We start from the raw sequence: 14,786 nt of genomic DNA on the forward strand, positions 1-14,786 counted from the left end.
GTTCATAACAGCATTTGTTGATGGAAGTCCCGTCCAGTCTAAGGTCGATACTGGAGCAGATTTTACCCGACCAGCAGGATTTCTGTACCCCATTGAACCCCCCTAAAGGCCCTTTCAGCAGATCTCCATGGACTTGCTTGGCCCTTTCCCGAAATCAACATCTGGAAATAAGTAGTTAGTTAGTTATATGGGGTTTTAAGGCGCATAATTCAACTATGGCTATCATGCGCCAAACACAAGGTTAGATGATGTTGTTTTAAGTGCATAGAGGCTACATTATAATAGATTTAAAACATTGGCTTTCTTTAAAGACTTACAAACAAGTGAAAACTCGACAAGTGTTTGCTCGCCTAAAAGCAATGCGGGATAAAATGGAATGTGTTCATCGTAAAATACCGTAAAAAAAATTTTGCGAATTCTTCGAGATTCGAACAAGAAATTCAAATGGGATTTACTGTGAGCTCCTCACCACACATTTCACGCACAGGTTTGTCTGTTTTTGTTAATAAGAGGTAATGGGTGATGTGTGTGTGACCTATCCGTAAACGACATAAAATTACTTCGATAAAACGCCGTTTATGACGGCATGATTTCCATTGTTTTAAAATGGGCTTTATGGCATGCAGCTTGTTGTTTCCTTCATTTTCCCTACAATCTTGCCACTTGGCTCTTAGTTTGCTATGTACTGACTTCAAGTAATCCCTAGGAGGCAAATTCAAATGTTTTATTTCCATGGTTCTGGTCTGTGCAGCACACAAGTCGGCTCTTTCATTGTTCCTAATGCCAACGTGACTGGGAACCCAGCAGAATTTTATAACATGTTTTTGTGCTGTGACCTTTACTATATTGTGTATGATGCTTCCTATCAGTGGCTCCGTGGCATTTTTGGAGTTTAATGCTGTTAGGACGCTCAGTGAATCTGTATAAATGATGCTGTTTTTGATGTTTTCGTTTGTTATTTTCTGTACCGCAACACAAATGGCACAACACGCAGCGGTGAAAACTGTAGAACATGAGGGCAGTCGTAGTGTATTTTTATTTTTTCCTTGTATTACTGCGCTTTTTACATGGGCATGAGTTTTTGGCCCATCAGTATAAACTGCAGTATAATTTCTGTATTTATCTTCTAGTGCTAGGTTCTTGTATTATGTGGTCGTGTGGCGTACAGGTTTTCCTGAGGCGTGTTAGTGTGACGTCACACACTGTGGGGAGAGTGTACCATGGTGGTAGCGCTTCGTGTCTTGGGGCAATATTTTTAATTTCATTTAGCATGTTCAGAGCTTGGCATTTTTCTTCGAAGCGCAAGAGCAACGGCTTAATCGCGTGAGGCTTGTTGTTGAAGAGTATTCAGGATGAGCATTTCGTGACAATTGGGAACAGAGATGTTTGGGCTGAGAAAGGATTTTGAGGATGTATGTGCAAGTTAGTGCAGTTCTTCGATCTTCTAAGGGAGGTTCATTAGTTTCCACATACAGACTTGCTATTGGGGAAGTTCTGTAAGCACCAGAAGACAACCTTAAACCAAGATTGAGGACAGGATCCAGTGGTTTTATGTAGGACGGTGTTGCTGAGCCATATACTATACAACCACAGTCTAACTTAGAGCGAACCAGAGAACGATATCTATGTAACAGGCATGCCATAGCAGACCCCAAGCGTTTTCTTGACAGTAATTTCAGCACATTCAGGTCTTGGGAAGCTTTTTTCTTTAAGCTGTTTGTATGTGGCCAGAAAGTGAGCTTTTTATCGAAAGTTATCCCTAGAAATTTATGCTCTTGTTTGACAGGTAGTGGGGTTTGGTTTAGATATAGTGTGGGGTCATCCTGTAGGACTCGTCTCAAAGAGAACAGAACCGCTACTGTTTTCTGAGGGGAAATCTAAATCAGTTTCTATCTGCCCTGGTAGCCAGTTTATTTATTGTTATTTGTATCTGTCGCTCACAGGTAGGTATGCTGGAAGACGTGCATGCTATTTGGAGGTCGTCTACGTAAACTGAGTACATTATGGATTTTGGGATTACTTTTCCTATGCAGTTCATTTTGATCGGGAATAAGGTCGTGCTGAGGATGCACCCCTGGGGTACGCCAGTTTCTTGATTAAAAGTGTTGGAGAAGGTTGCGTCTAGTTGGACTCTGAATGTACGGTTGCTTAGGAAGTCGCTCAAACAGCCCAGCATCCTGCCGCGGATACCTAGGTCCGCTAGGTCACGGAGGATACCGAACCTCCACGTGGTATCGTAAGCCTTCTCCAGGTCGAAGAAGACCCCGATGCAGTGTTGGTTGTGGATGAACGCTTCCCGAACTGTGTTCTGAAAGCGAACGACGTGATCAGTTGTGGAACATGTATTTTTAAAGCCGCACTGGTGTATATTTATTTATTTATTTATTTATTTATTATTAGTACCTCAAATGCCCCTTGGTGTGGGGTATTACATGAGGGATGGGCATAATGTTCAAGTGAAGAGTGGTTCGATGGCAGTCTTGAAGGAATGTGGGTCGGAGTGGCGCACAGCGTCGACAGGCAGTTTGTTCCAGTCCCGAGCGGTCTGAACAAAAAACGAACGAAGATGTGCTGTGGTCTGTGCTGGGGGCGGATAGACGGCTTTAGGATGGCTGGTGCGGCTTGACTGTCGATGAAGTGGTAAGATTGCTGAAACATTAAGTGGCGTATGGTAGAATTTGTGAAAAAGGCACAGCCTGAAGATGCAGCGTCGCTTTTCAAGATTAGTAAGATTAGCCCGTGATTTGAGTGCAGTGACACTGGAATGATAGGAGTAGTCTGAGAAAATAAACCTGGCAGCGCGATTTTGTAGAGCTTCGAGGGTGTTAGAAAGATTAGCTTGATGGGGATCCCAGACTGAGCATGCGTATTCTATTTTAGGTCTGATAAATGTAAGATAAGTAAGTGTTTTCACGGATGCAGAGGCTAGGCGCAAGTTTCGACGGAGGCAACCAAGAGTGCGATTGGCTTCGTTAGTAACTTTCATTATATGCTCTGACCAGGTTAGTGTATCTGAAAGGGTGACGCCAAGGTATTTGTAAGAGTGGACAGATAAGATTACCGAGCCACAAATGGTGTAACTTGATGCCTGATAGTTTTTCCGACGGTGAAAGGAAAGCAAAGACGTTTTGTTAGTGTTTAGGCACATTAACCATTTGTCGCACCAAGTTTCAATTCGTTTAAGGTCATCCTGTAAAATTCTAGAGTCAGAGGTGGTGTGGATGGGGCGGTAAAGTACGCAGTCGTCTGCGAAAAGGCGGATGTTAGAGGATATGTTACTAGGCAGGTCATTAATATAAATTAGAAACAGCAATGGTCCGAGTACTGTACCTTGGGTGACTCCGGAGAGGACTGGAGAAAAAGACGAGGAGCAGTTGTTAGCGTACACAAATTGCTTTCGGTTCGTAAGGAAATTAGAAATCCAATCTAATACAAGGGGGTTAATGCACAATCTTGAGAGTTTAAGTAGTAGTCTCTGATGGGGAACTTTATCGAAGGCCTTTTCGAAATCTAAGAACAGCGCGTCTACAGGTATGTTCAGGTCTAGGTTAGAGCTTATGTCATTTATGAATGAAGCTAATTGTGTATCACATGAGAGGCCCTTGCGAAAGCCATGTTGTCTAGGATTGAAAAAATTAACAGATATTAAAAATTTTACTATGTGAGAGTAGAGGACGTGTTCCATTACCTTGGAACAAACACTTGTTAGTGAAATGGGACGATAACTGGAACATAAATGTGAAGGACCTTTTTTCGGGACTGGAACTATTTTGCCCACTTTCCAGTCTTCTGGCACCACTCCTGATGACAATGACTGCTGAAAAATATTGCATAGGATCACACTTACAACAGTTTTTGTGCTCTTTAGTACTTTAGTGTTGATACCATCAATTCCGGATGAGGATGTTAGCTTTAGTGATTCAATTATTTTGGCTATACCGGAGGCATTAAAAGTGATGTCGGACATGAATGAATGGTGGCACTGGGGAAAATCTGGTAAATTATGATCAGGTTCTTTTGTGAAAACAGAGCAAAATGCGGTGTTAAGTTCTTCGGCTGCTTGACTGTCTGGAATCGGACAATTCTGGCTGTCGTACAGTTTTAATGGCTGAGAGCGCTTTGGGTTAATCGTATTCCAGAATTTTTTAGGATTAGTTTTTATCATGTTCGGAAGAATTTCAGAATAAAAATGGCGCTTTGTTTTGTTAGCTTGTGATTCGAATTCCTTTTCTGCAGCGTAATACTTTTGCCAGGTGCACTGCGTGTTAGTTCGTTTAGCAGAGCGGAAAAGTCTTTTCTTTTTATTATTGAGGCGTTTGAGCGCATGATTGAACCATGGTGATGACTGTTTTTCTGTTACAGTGATAGTGGGTATGTATGTTAGTACCAGGTCACGTATTTTAGTCTTGAACAGCAACCAGTTAGTTTCTACGGAGCGTATCGAAAAGTCACGAAGAAGCCAGATGGAAAATTCTTCGAGTGCTGTGTTAATTGCAGAATAATTGCCTTTCTCATAAAGTGTTATTGTTTTTGTTATTTTCGATGGATGCAGTAATTTACAGTATAAGGAACCATGAACAACAGAATGATCGCTAAGACCAGGCAAGTATGTGATTGGGGAAAGCTTGTCAGATTGAGTTGTAAGTATCAGGTCTAACGTATTGGATGAATTTATGCCAGACCGCGTCGGCTGTGAAACTACTTGTGTTAGTCCAAAGTTAAGGCATGTGTTTACGAAATCGCTTTCAGCATTGTTTTTGGATAGGGTTGAGGCGGGGTTTGACCAGTTAATGGAAGGGAAGTTAAAGTCACCGAAAATCAGAATGGGAGATTGATGATAGGTTGCGGTAACGGAAAAAAGCACCTCGTGAAATTCAGCGACAAAAGAACTACTAGCGTCTGGGGGACGATAACAAGCGCCGATTACTAAGGGGGGATAACAGGAGTTGCTGAGAACGAATATTATTTCCAGTGCGGATGAAGTTTTAATTTCGATGCATTGAAGGCTTCTCTTGGCAGCAATTAGAACGCCACCTCCCCTTTTGTTAGTTCTGTCACGGCGAAAAATATTTAAATCGGAAGAGAGAGAAAGGATCTCCGAGTCGGCAATTGAAGAGTTTAACCATGTTTCTGTGAGAATAATGAGGTTAGACTCTGTGGTGTGAATCAGATTACGAAGAGCATCAAGTTTAGGCAGGAGGCTTCTAATATTAGTGTATAAAAAGGAAGTGTTGGAAGGGCTAGAGCGGGGACGATTGGCTTCTACGAGTTTAAAGCGTGCGGCACTACCTTCTGAGTACTGTGATCGAACGTGTATGTTTTCTTCCCGATGATTAGCTTGTCTTGTCGAAGTTTGAATTTTTTTTCGTCTTGTGCTTTGCAGAATTCAACAAGATGCTTCCTGGCCTTGACGGTGTTTGGGCAGTAGTCCTCAGATATGCTAAACTCTGTACCTTTCAACATTTTGGCGCATGAAAGAACCTTTTCCTTCACTTTAAAATGTGCAAATTTAACAATGATCGGTCTATTCCTGTCCGCCCTAAACTTTCCTAATCTGTGGGCTCTTTCAATGTCCACAGGAAGAATAGTCGTCTTTAATTTTGAGCTGCAGTGTTCGATAATAGTGGCCTCTGACTGGGCCCATGTTTCCTGCTCGTTATCTTCGTGGCCAAAGAAAAGTAGGTTTGACCTTCGGGACTGATTTTCTGAGATATCAAGTCTAGCTAAAAGTTGCTGGGACTGAAGTATGAAGGTTAGTCTGATGTTTAGAATGCTTTCAAATGATTTTGCTATACAGCTATTGAGTGCTATTGGCCTGTAACTGGTGGGACTAGTTGGTGGTTTTCCAGGTTTTAGGAAGGGTGCTATTATTGCTTCTTTCCGTGCTTAGGGGCTTTCTCCACTCATCCATATTTTATTGAAAATTTTTAGGAGGGCCTCTATGGCAATCTTATAGAGGTGAGCAAGCATGGCATAATGTATATTGTCTGGGCCTGGTGCTGTCATTTTACCGGATGTTAGTACTGTGTTTAGTTCGTGTATTGTAATAAGCTGATTGTAGTCTTCATGTATGCATTGTCCAAAGGGAAGCTTTTGTTTTTCTACTATTGTTTTGTGCTTTTGAAATGTTTGCGTTTAGTTGGATGAGCTTGAAACTGTGGAAAAATGCTCACCCAACATGTTGGCCTGCTGTTCTAATGTTGTTTGAGTACCGGGTGTTTTTAGCATTGGAAATGTGAACGGAGTAAAATTTCCAGTGAATTTCCGCACCTGCTCCCACATTTTCTTTGATGATATTGAGCTGTTTATGGAGGATATGTACTGTTGCCATGATGCCCTTCCTGCGTTGTGTCTAATGTATCGTGCTTTGGCTCTAGCCCTTTTGAAGATGAGCAAGTTTCCTGCTGTGGGATATCTCCGAAGGTTGCCCCAAGCCTTGTTTTGCTGCTTTTTAGCCAATGAGCATTTATTTGACCACCAAACTTTATGTGTTTTTCGTGATACTTCGGACGTTTGTGGGATTGCTTCTATTGCTGCAGATTAAGCATGTGACAAATTTTTTATTTCTTTCTTCTATCGTAAGGGTTTCGGCATATTCTTTTTCCAGTGTGGCCTTCGTCCTGAAAAGTGCCCAATCGGCAAGGTGAATTTTCCATCGCCGTGGCTTCGTAGGGAGGATGACTGTAGCTGACGTTAGCTTTAAAACTGTTGGTAAGTTATCACTTCCCCGAGGGTTGTCTAAAACATCCCAAATAAAATCATTAAGAACCGATGGAGATGCAAATGCTAAATCGAGGCAGGTCATTTTTCCAGAGCTGGGGCAGCAGCACGTGGCTTTTCCCGTATTCATTAAACATATGTTATTCGAAAGAATAAAATCCTCGATGAGCTGACCCCTGGAATCAGTATGGTCACTTCCCCAGAATGAGGAGTGTGCGCTAAAATCCCCAATTATCACATATGGCTCAGGCAACTGTTCCAGAAGTTTTTCTAGGTCATGCATGGTAATTGTGTTGTGTGGTGGTATGTACACAGAGCATATTGTTATTGTTTTATGGCTAATTATGTTTACTGCGACCGCTTCTAAGTTTGTCTTTAATGATACCTCTCTTGCAGGGACATCGCTTTGCGTAATGATAGCTACGCCTCCCGAGAGTCGGCCAGCTTGCACTCGGTCTTTCCGGAAAATATTATACCTTTTTAGGATGTTTGTGTGCTGTAGCACAAGGTTCGTTTCCTGCAGGAACACAGTTAGGTGCCATTATTCTGAGCATATCGGTTATGTCTGTGTAGTTTCTGTGTAGACCTCTACAGTTCCACTGTATTAGATAAGCTATTGTGAAAAGCTGGGGATTGGGGAAAAATACTTATTCTCAGGAGCAGTGATTCGTGGTTTCCCTTTTTTCTCTAGGGAGTCTCGCCGCCGCTGCAGCGGTGGCGAACCAGGAGTTGTATCCATCGCCACTTTCGTGGCGCCGGATTTCCGCGGAGAATCCGCGGATGCGTGTGTTTTAGATGTCGGCGGACTTTCGCTGACGTCCATGTCCTCCACGGTGGAAGTGGAGGATGCTTCTTGTTTGCGATGGCCCGTGGCCTTCGCATTCGTCTTTTTTGTTGCCACCTCTGAACCCGGCCCTGCTCAAGTGGCAGAATCTCTTGGGCCAGCCGTTGCCTTCTGAGAGGGGTGGGGCGACAGGTCCAGTTCAGCAGAGTTGTTCTGGGTGTGTGTCGCCGAGGATGCTGCTGCTGAAAGTGGGGCCTGAGGGCCTCCGGCGAGGATCGCGTGGTCTTCTCGCGAAATTTTCAGCCCTGTGAACTGTACCACCGACTTCTGTGGTGGGGACTTGGGTATCGACATCAGGTCCACCGGATCGACCTGTGTGCCGACAGAAACTGAAGCCGGCGGCGGTCCCCGCGTCACCGCTTCAGAGTATGTCCCTTTCTGTTGGAAAGAGACGCGTTTTTTTGCTCAAGGTAGGACGGGTTTGCTGTGGTCTTCGAAGTTGATTTGTTTTTCTGTTTTCCAGATTGGGCACGACCTGGAGTACGCGCCATGTGCGCCATTGCAGTTGATGCATTTTGGAGTGCGTTCGCATCTTTTCTCTGTATGTGCGTCTCCTGCGCATGTGACACAAGTGGGTTTACCCCGGCAAGCCAACATTCTGTGTCCAAAGCGCGGGCACTTGAAACATCGTCTGGGATTCGGTATGTACGGGCGGACTTTACAATGGAGGTATGCGGCGTGGATGGAATCAGGAAGAGTTGTGCTATTGAAAGTTAGGACAATGTGTTTGGTCTTGATTTCAGCATTGTTTCTCCGGATGGTTATTCGTCGCGCTACTATTACTCCTCGTTCAGCTAGTTCTTCTTCCATTTCCGCATCGGTATTCTGCAGGAGTTCATATTCAGATGCGACGCCTTTTGAGTGGTTCAGGGTGCGGTGCGGGGTTACCTGTACACTCATTTCTCCAAGACTCTGTAATGACATCAGTTTGTTGCTTTGTTCTTTTGTGTTTATTTCGACAAGGAGATCTCCGGTTCGCTGCTTTTTTGCCTTGTAGTCTTTGCCTACGCAGCTTTTTAGGGTGTTGGCGATGACAAATGCATACAGGTTGGCTACAGGTTCATCAGTGTTTGAGTGAACCATAAAAAACTTCGCAAACGTTTCTGGCTTCTGTACATTCAATTTCTGAACATCGGTGGGACCCCTTTTCGGGGGCCGATAAGATTTTTTTGCAAATTTATCCTTACGGCATGTATAAACTAAGGGTTCCAAATAATTTGTCGCCTCTGATTCACCCTTATACACAGAGGAAGGTCCCGGGACACCCCGCCTGCTAGACAGACGAGGAGCCCATCGGCTAAGGATTGACCACTTCCTCGACCGCCACCGTTCATGGTTTCTTCCCTCCACCTCTCAAGCTATCGCCACGGTCGGATGACAGCTTCGGTATGGGGGCTAAGGGTCCGTGGTGGCGCCAAGCACCAACACCTCGTTACACAAGGTGCCCCTGCGGGGCTTCTAAACGACTATTAATAATAAGGCAATATACAGATTGTGTTTCGGAATCGCAGTCCAGTCCGCAAAAATCCGAATACATGGGCGCTATGCCGGAAGGCACGAGTTTGGCGCTAGCCCAAGTTTAAGTGGATCGTTATAGGGACCGACTACCTGACGCGATACGCCGAGGCAACAGCCCTCCCGAACGGAACAGCAGCAGGAGTCGCCAAATTTTTCGTGGAGAACATTCTTCTGCGACACAACGACCCCGATGTGCTCATCACTGACAGAGGAACAGCATTCACGGCAGAACTGACGCAAGCCATCCTCCATTACAGCCAAACCAGCGACCGGAGAACAACTGCATACCACCCGCGGACCAACGGACTGACCGAACGCCTCAACAAAACCATCGCCGATATGCTCGCCATGTATGCCGATGCCGAAGACAACACCTGGGACGTCATCTTGCCTTACGCAGTCTTCGTCTACTACACCGCAGTGCAGGAGACCACCCAGATGACGCCTTTTAGGCTCGACCATGGCAGAGAGGCCACGACCACGCTGGACGCCATGCTGCCGAACGTTACCGAGGAAGACACCGAGAGAACGTTACCTTCAACGCCTCGCAGAAGAAGCCTGGGCCGGCTTGCACGAAACAAATAAGACCGGCTTATTTCCAGTCTAATCTTATTTGCGGTCTAAAAGCTCTCTCGGTTTTGAAGAAAGGAAAGGCGCATAGCTGGTTCATTTTGTCAGTGGACACCTCAAATACACCACGAACTCCGACTGAAAGTTCGGTAACTCAATGTTTTAGTCGGCGTTCGTGCGCACGTGAGGCATTCACCGACTAAGTGAACCATCTATGCGCATTTTCTTTTCTCAAAATCGAGAGAGGTCTTTCAAAACCGAGAGAGCTTTTAGACCGCGAATAAGATTAGACTGGAAATAAGCCGGTCTTATTTGTTTCGTGCAAGCCGGCCCTGAATACTTGTCCGATTAAGGATCAAAACCAGCAGCGGACCGACGCCTGACGCTACAACCTACGAAGATGGAACGCGGACACCGAGTCTGGGTTTGGATGCCCATTCGCCGCCGTGGATTGAGAGAAAAGCTCTTGCGCCGCTATTTTTGCCCGCACCAAATTCTTCGTCGGCTGGGTGAATTGCACTACAAAGTCGTCCCTGACCAAATGGTTGCGTCCCAGCGACGCTGCCTACGACCAGAAGTAGTCCATGTCTTACGCCTAAAGCCCTATAATGCACGATAAAAGACGCCGTGTTTCCACATTCGGTGTTTATTTTTGCACAGTCCGCTTATCATTATTTATAGCCGCATTATGTTCTAAAGCATAAAGTCTATGCTTCTTTCAGAGGGGAGTAATGCCGCGAATCTTTGCAGCGTTTGTTTGTAGTTTGTTCATACTGCGAGGTTGCCGGCACGCCGCTTCATCGCTTTGTTTGTGACGCAAGACGCGCTTAGATTTTGCTCGATTGACCGCATCCTGGCGGAGCCGATTCTACTTTGCGCCAGAATGTTCGCTATCAGCTTTGAAAAGAGCACAGCGGACAGCGGCGGGGATAGTGTTCGACGACCGCCGAGCATGCTTGTTGCTACGACGCCGCCGAGTGATTCAGTTCTTTGCGGGCACAAGTCAGCCAAAATAAAGGGTGTTGTTTCAAAGACATTCTCGCTGTTTAGCTGTTACCCCGACTGCAGTCACCACTATGTGACAATATCACCGGGATGTATCTTTTTCTTTCCTCTACATTCTGGAGGCCACCTTTTGGAAACGTTATAACTTAGTTTCTATAGAGTTCAATAGATTTTCGATAGTTTTATACATTTTCGATAGAGTTCTATAGATTTTCTTTAGTTGTGTAGAATTTCTATAGAGTCCTATAGATTTTCTATAGAGTTTCAATAAACTTCTATAGAGTTTCTACAGAGTTCTACAGATTTTCTAGAGTTCTATAGTTTTCTATATATTCCCATAGATTTTCTATATACTTCTATAGATTTTCTATAGAGTTCTATAGGTTAACTGTAGACTTCTAAACGTTTTCTATAGACTTCCAAAGATTTTCTATAGACTTCTAAAGATTTTTATGGAGTTTTATAGATTTTTACACAGTTCTATAGATTTTCTACAGTGTTCTATACATAGATATAGTTCTATAGATTTTCTGTAGAGTTCAATAGATTGACATCCCAGAGTTTGCTTAAAAAGAACAACCTGACCTGACCTTACCTGACCTGACCTAACCTAACCTAACCTAATCTAACCTAACCTAACCTAGCCTAACCTAACCTAACCTAACCTAACCGTGGCGGTCCACTGCAGAAAGTGCAAATGTAAACACGAAAAAGATTACGAAAAAAGAAAATCAGAAGGAGACCCTCTCGCTAAAGGGGCATTCCGTTGCAAGAAATGCAAATGTACCTCCGACTATAAGAACACCAATATCGTGTTCCGCCATTGTGATAAGATGACGCGAGAAGTTATTGAAACTTTTCTTATACGTGAGAAAGGGGCAACGTGCATTAGTTGCCCATCGGTCGCCCTTTGCGAAAAGGAGATTGGGTATCTTTCGTCACATGTGGCATGAGTTGACTATGGTGGCGATTAAACTTTCCTAACTGTGGCTATATATTTGTGTGTTTTTTTCAATAAACCCAGTTGTTAGTCAGCGCCTGTTTGTCTTTACCCCTCAGTTTCCACGTCCCGTCTTTGTTGCGCTGTTTCAAAAATAAAAAGAAATGACTAACCTAACCTAACCTAACCTAACCTAACCTAGCCTAACCTAGCCTAGCCTAGCCTAGCCTAGCCTAGCCTAGCCTTACCTAACCTAACCTAACCTAGCCTAACCTAGCCTAGCCTAGCCTAGCCTAGTGATGTTAAATTAAAAATTATTTTTTCACAATCTCTTAAAATATTTTTGCTCAATCTGTAAGTTTCCACCGGTTGAGCTGTAAAATCTGTACCCAAATGACTGTAAAATTGTTAATATTTCAGGTTATTGCGTACAAAGAATGTATGCATGATAACAAATGTATATATTAGCTATGTATGTTGTGGTTTTAATATTTTGAAGTTATTTATGTGAGAAGTGTTCTCTCCACCTGCTGCATTCTGCAATTTATCATTGTGTTGGACTCCACACTAGCTTTGGCTATGGGTCCAGTACCATTGTACATAGTTTGCTTGTATTCATTTCTGTTTTCAAATAAAAAAAAGGCCACAGCGCATCATGCTGGCATGCTGGTTGGTGCATGTTATCTACCAAGACCAAGATACTGCAAAATACTTTTAAAAGGCCTACATTTAACCTTCACTAGAACCTTCACTAGAGGGTGCCTTGCAGATTGCACCCAGAGATTATACTTGCTGGCAAATAATGCTTGCCTGCCAAGCTAAAGAACTACTACCTTACCCACACATCTCGAAGGGATGATCAAAGGGTCTCTGGAATGGTTTTAATGGTGGCTAGGCTATTCATGCCTTACATGCTCTGTACAAGGTTCCTGAAAAGAAATCAAGTAGTTTGAAAATGAAAAAGTGCACACCATTTACTAAAAACTGAAATTAGACAGTAGCCGATGGTTTTCTTGTTGAGTGGTCATTACGACTAGCTTTGTTGGTAAATTCTGCATCACTTCTGCACAAACGCTTACTCTGGATTCTAGCAGCTGCAGTGGGGTGTCTTTTTGTTTGCAGGGCAATGTGCTGCACAAGGGTTATGCAGACTGTATGTGTCGCTCAGGTGAGTAAATTTCATGAGGAGGGCTACTTTTTCGTGCTGCTGCTGCACTTACAGGAATCAGTCATTTCCCTTTGACCCTGTGAGTGAGATGGCTCATCAGTAGATAGTTTTCAGGCGCAAAAAACAGACAAGACACATAGATAGTTCACAGGACGAAGTGCAAGTGCTCTTAGACTATATTTCTAGTAATGTGGGCCCTTCCTTTAGTGTGTCATGTCCGCGTTTCACTGATGACTGTGTCACATGTGTCGTCGCCAACACCTTTCGTGCAAGGACAGTCGCCTTTAGCAACAAGAACGGCTTGGTCCCCGTTGAAGTAAGTGTGTTTTTCCGCCGTGTGCTTTCTTCATGGGGTCACGTAAAAAGAATTAGCAAAGAAATGGCGCTTCGTCCTGTCACTTACCTATGTGTCTTGTCTGTTTTTTACGCCTTAAAACTATTTAATTATGAACCAAAACCAACTAGCCCAGCAGCAAGTGCTCTTAGAGTAAGATGGCCTTGTACAACCTTTTGCAGTGACCTCCTTCAGGCATGCTACTGTACAAGGGAAATCTCCTGGATACTCGGCAGCCTTCAATCCAAAAGGCTGTTTACCCTACTCCTAGGAGTTGGAATTGGCAAAGAAGCTGGAAGTGACTTAGAATGTGCGCTCTGCCGTAGTGTTCATGTGACGAGAGTGGTCTTTAAGCTGAGTGGCAGCAGGTTATCAAATTTTGAGTTGGGCAGTAAAGACTTACCTTTAGACAACTCTGCACCAGCAGGCACGAAAGATAAGATTCGATGTTGACAATGTGACAAATTATACGAATATTGATGTAATGGTGCTTGACATGCTGTAGAGCAGTCTCCAGCGTGTGTGTGACATTGGAGGGCGACTTCGGACACTGGACAAGAAGCGCAATAGTGACAGCCTGCGGTGCAATTTCGTGTTGAATTTTAGTGCATTTTTTTCAGAGCTGCTTGTTTGTTTGCTACAGATGTTAAGAATGGCTTTTAAGAATGGCTTTCTGTTAGTCTACTTTGAGCGTAACCTGCCTCTCAATGCTGTATTTGTAAAGTTTCCATAGGTAGTGGCACTCGGTAGTGTGCGTTACGATTGACAAGTTAAATGCACTTCAGCTGTAGGCTTTGTGATAGCTTCAAGGAAATTAGTCCACTTTAGTTGCTCATTTAGTCGATCTAAAGATTTAGTACCTTACTATGTGGCAAAATTTTGTGAAAGGAGCTTTAGACTTGTTTCATTTTCACACTGCCATCCTGATCGCTTAGTGTAATGCCACTCAACAAGCCAATATTTGGCACAATATTTATACAGTTTGAAGATATATAATCAAATTTTGCAGTTATTCTATTGAGCTAAGATCATCATTTGCTCATTAGGCTGCGTTCACGGAGAATAGTAACAATATTATGTTATATTTTGCAAAGCTTTAGTTGTAGTAGTTTGATTTGGATAAAGAACCTTCCTACATTGTGGGAAGAATCCTTTTCGATATTTCCCCAAAAGATCGCTTTATACCCATAATTTTTGCTTATATTTTCTTAAAAGAATACATGATGAAATACCAGGATTGCTGTTGCAACCAGATCATAAGTCGTCCTAGTATAATTTCTAGAAGCTTATTTATATAATTGATGTTTAATTAAATTCTTTTGGTATAGAGGCCACTTCAGTATTCTGAGCAGTTTTGGAGGGGGCTGAGTTATGATGGGTTTAATTAAAGTGTGATCAGAAATTTCTTGTGTTTATAACTTTAGAATTGTTTCTTCGGAATAACCTGTTTTCTGTTTGTAGTTTAATAATTGCTTGAAAAGATGAGAATTGATGTCCTGTTTCCACTGTCTCTTTTAGATTTCGCTGTGACAAACACGTTTTGAGCATTTTGAGAGTGAAATGGCTGCTTATTTTTTGTCAATATGAAGTTTTCCTGGTGTGCTGGATATTTTGGCACATCCTTCACTGGTGCCAAAATTTTATCTTAAAACAAAGAAGCAGACAGCCTCTTTGGTGCACTCTTAAC

This window comes from Amblyomma mixtum, chromosome 8 (assembly GCF_055824585.1).
Source record: "Amblyomma mixtum isolate Tamu chromosome 8, ASM5582458v1, whole genome shotgun sequence".
In the NCBI taxonomy this organism is placed as follows: domain Eukaryota; kingdom Metazoa; phylum Arthropoda; class Arachnida; order Ixodida; family Ixodidae; genus Amblyomma; species Amblyomma mixtum.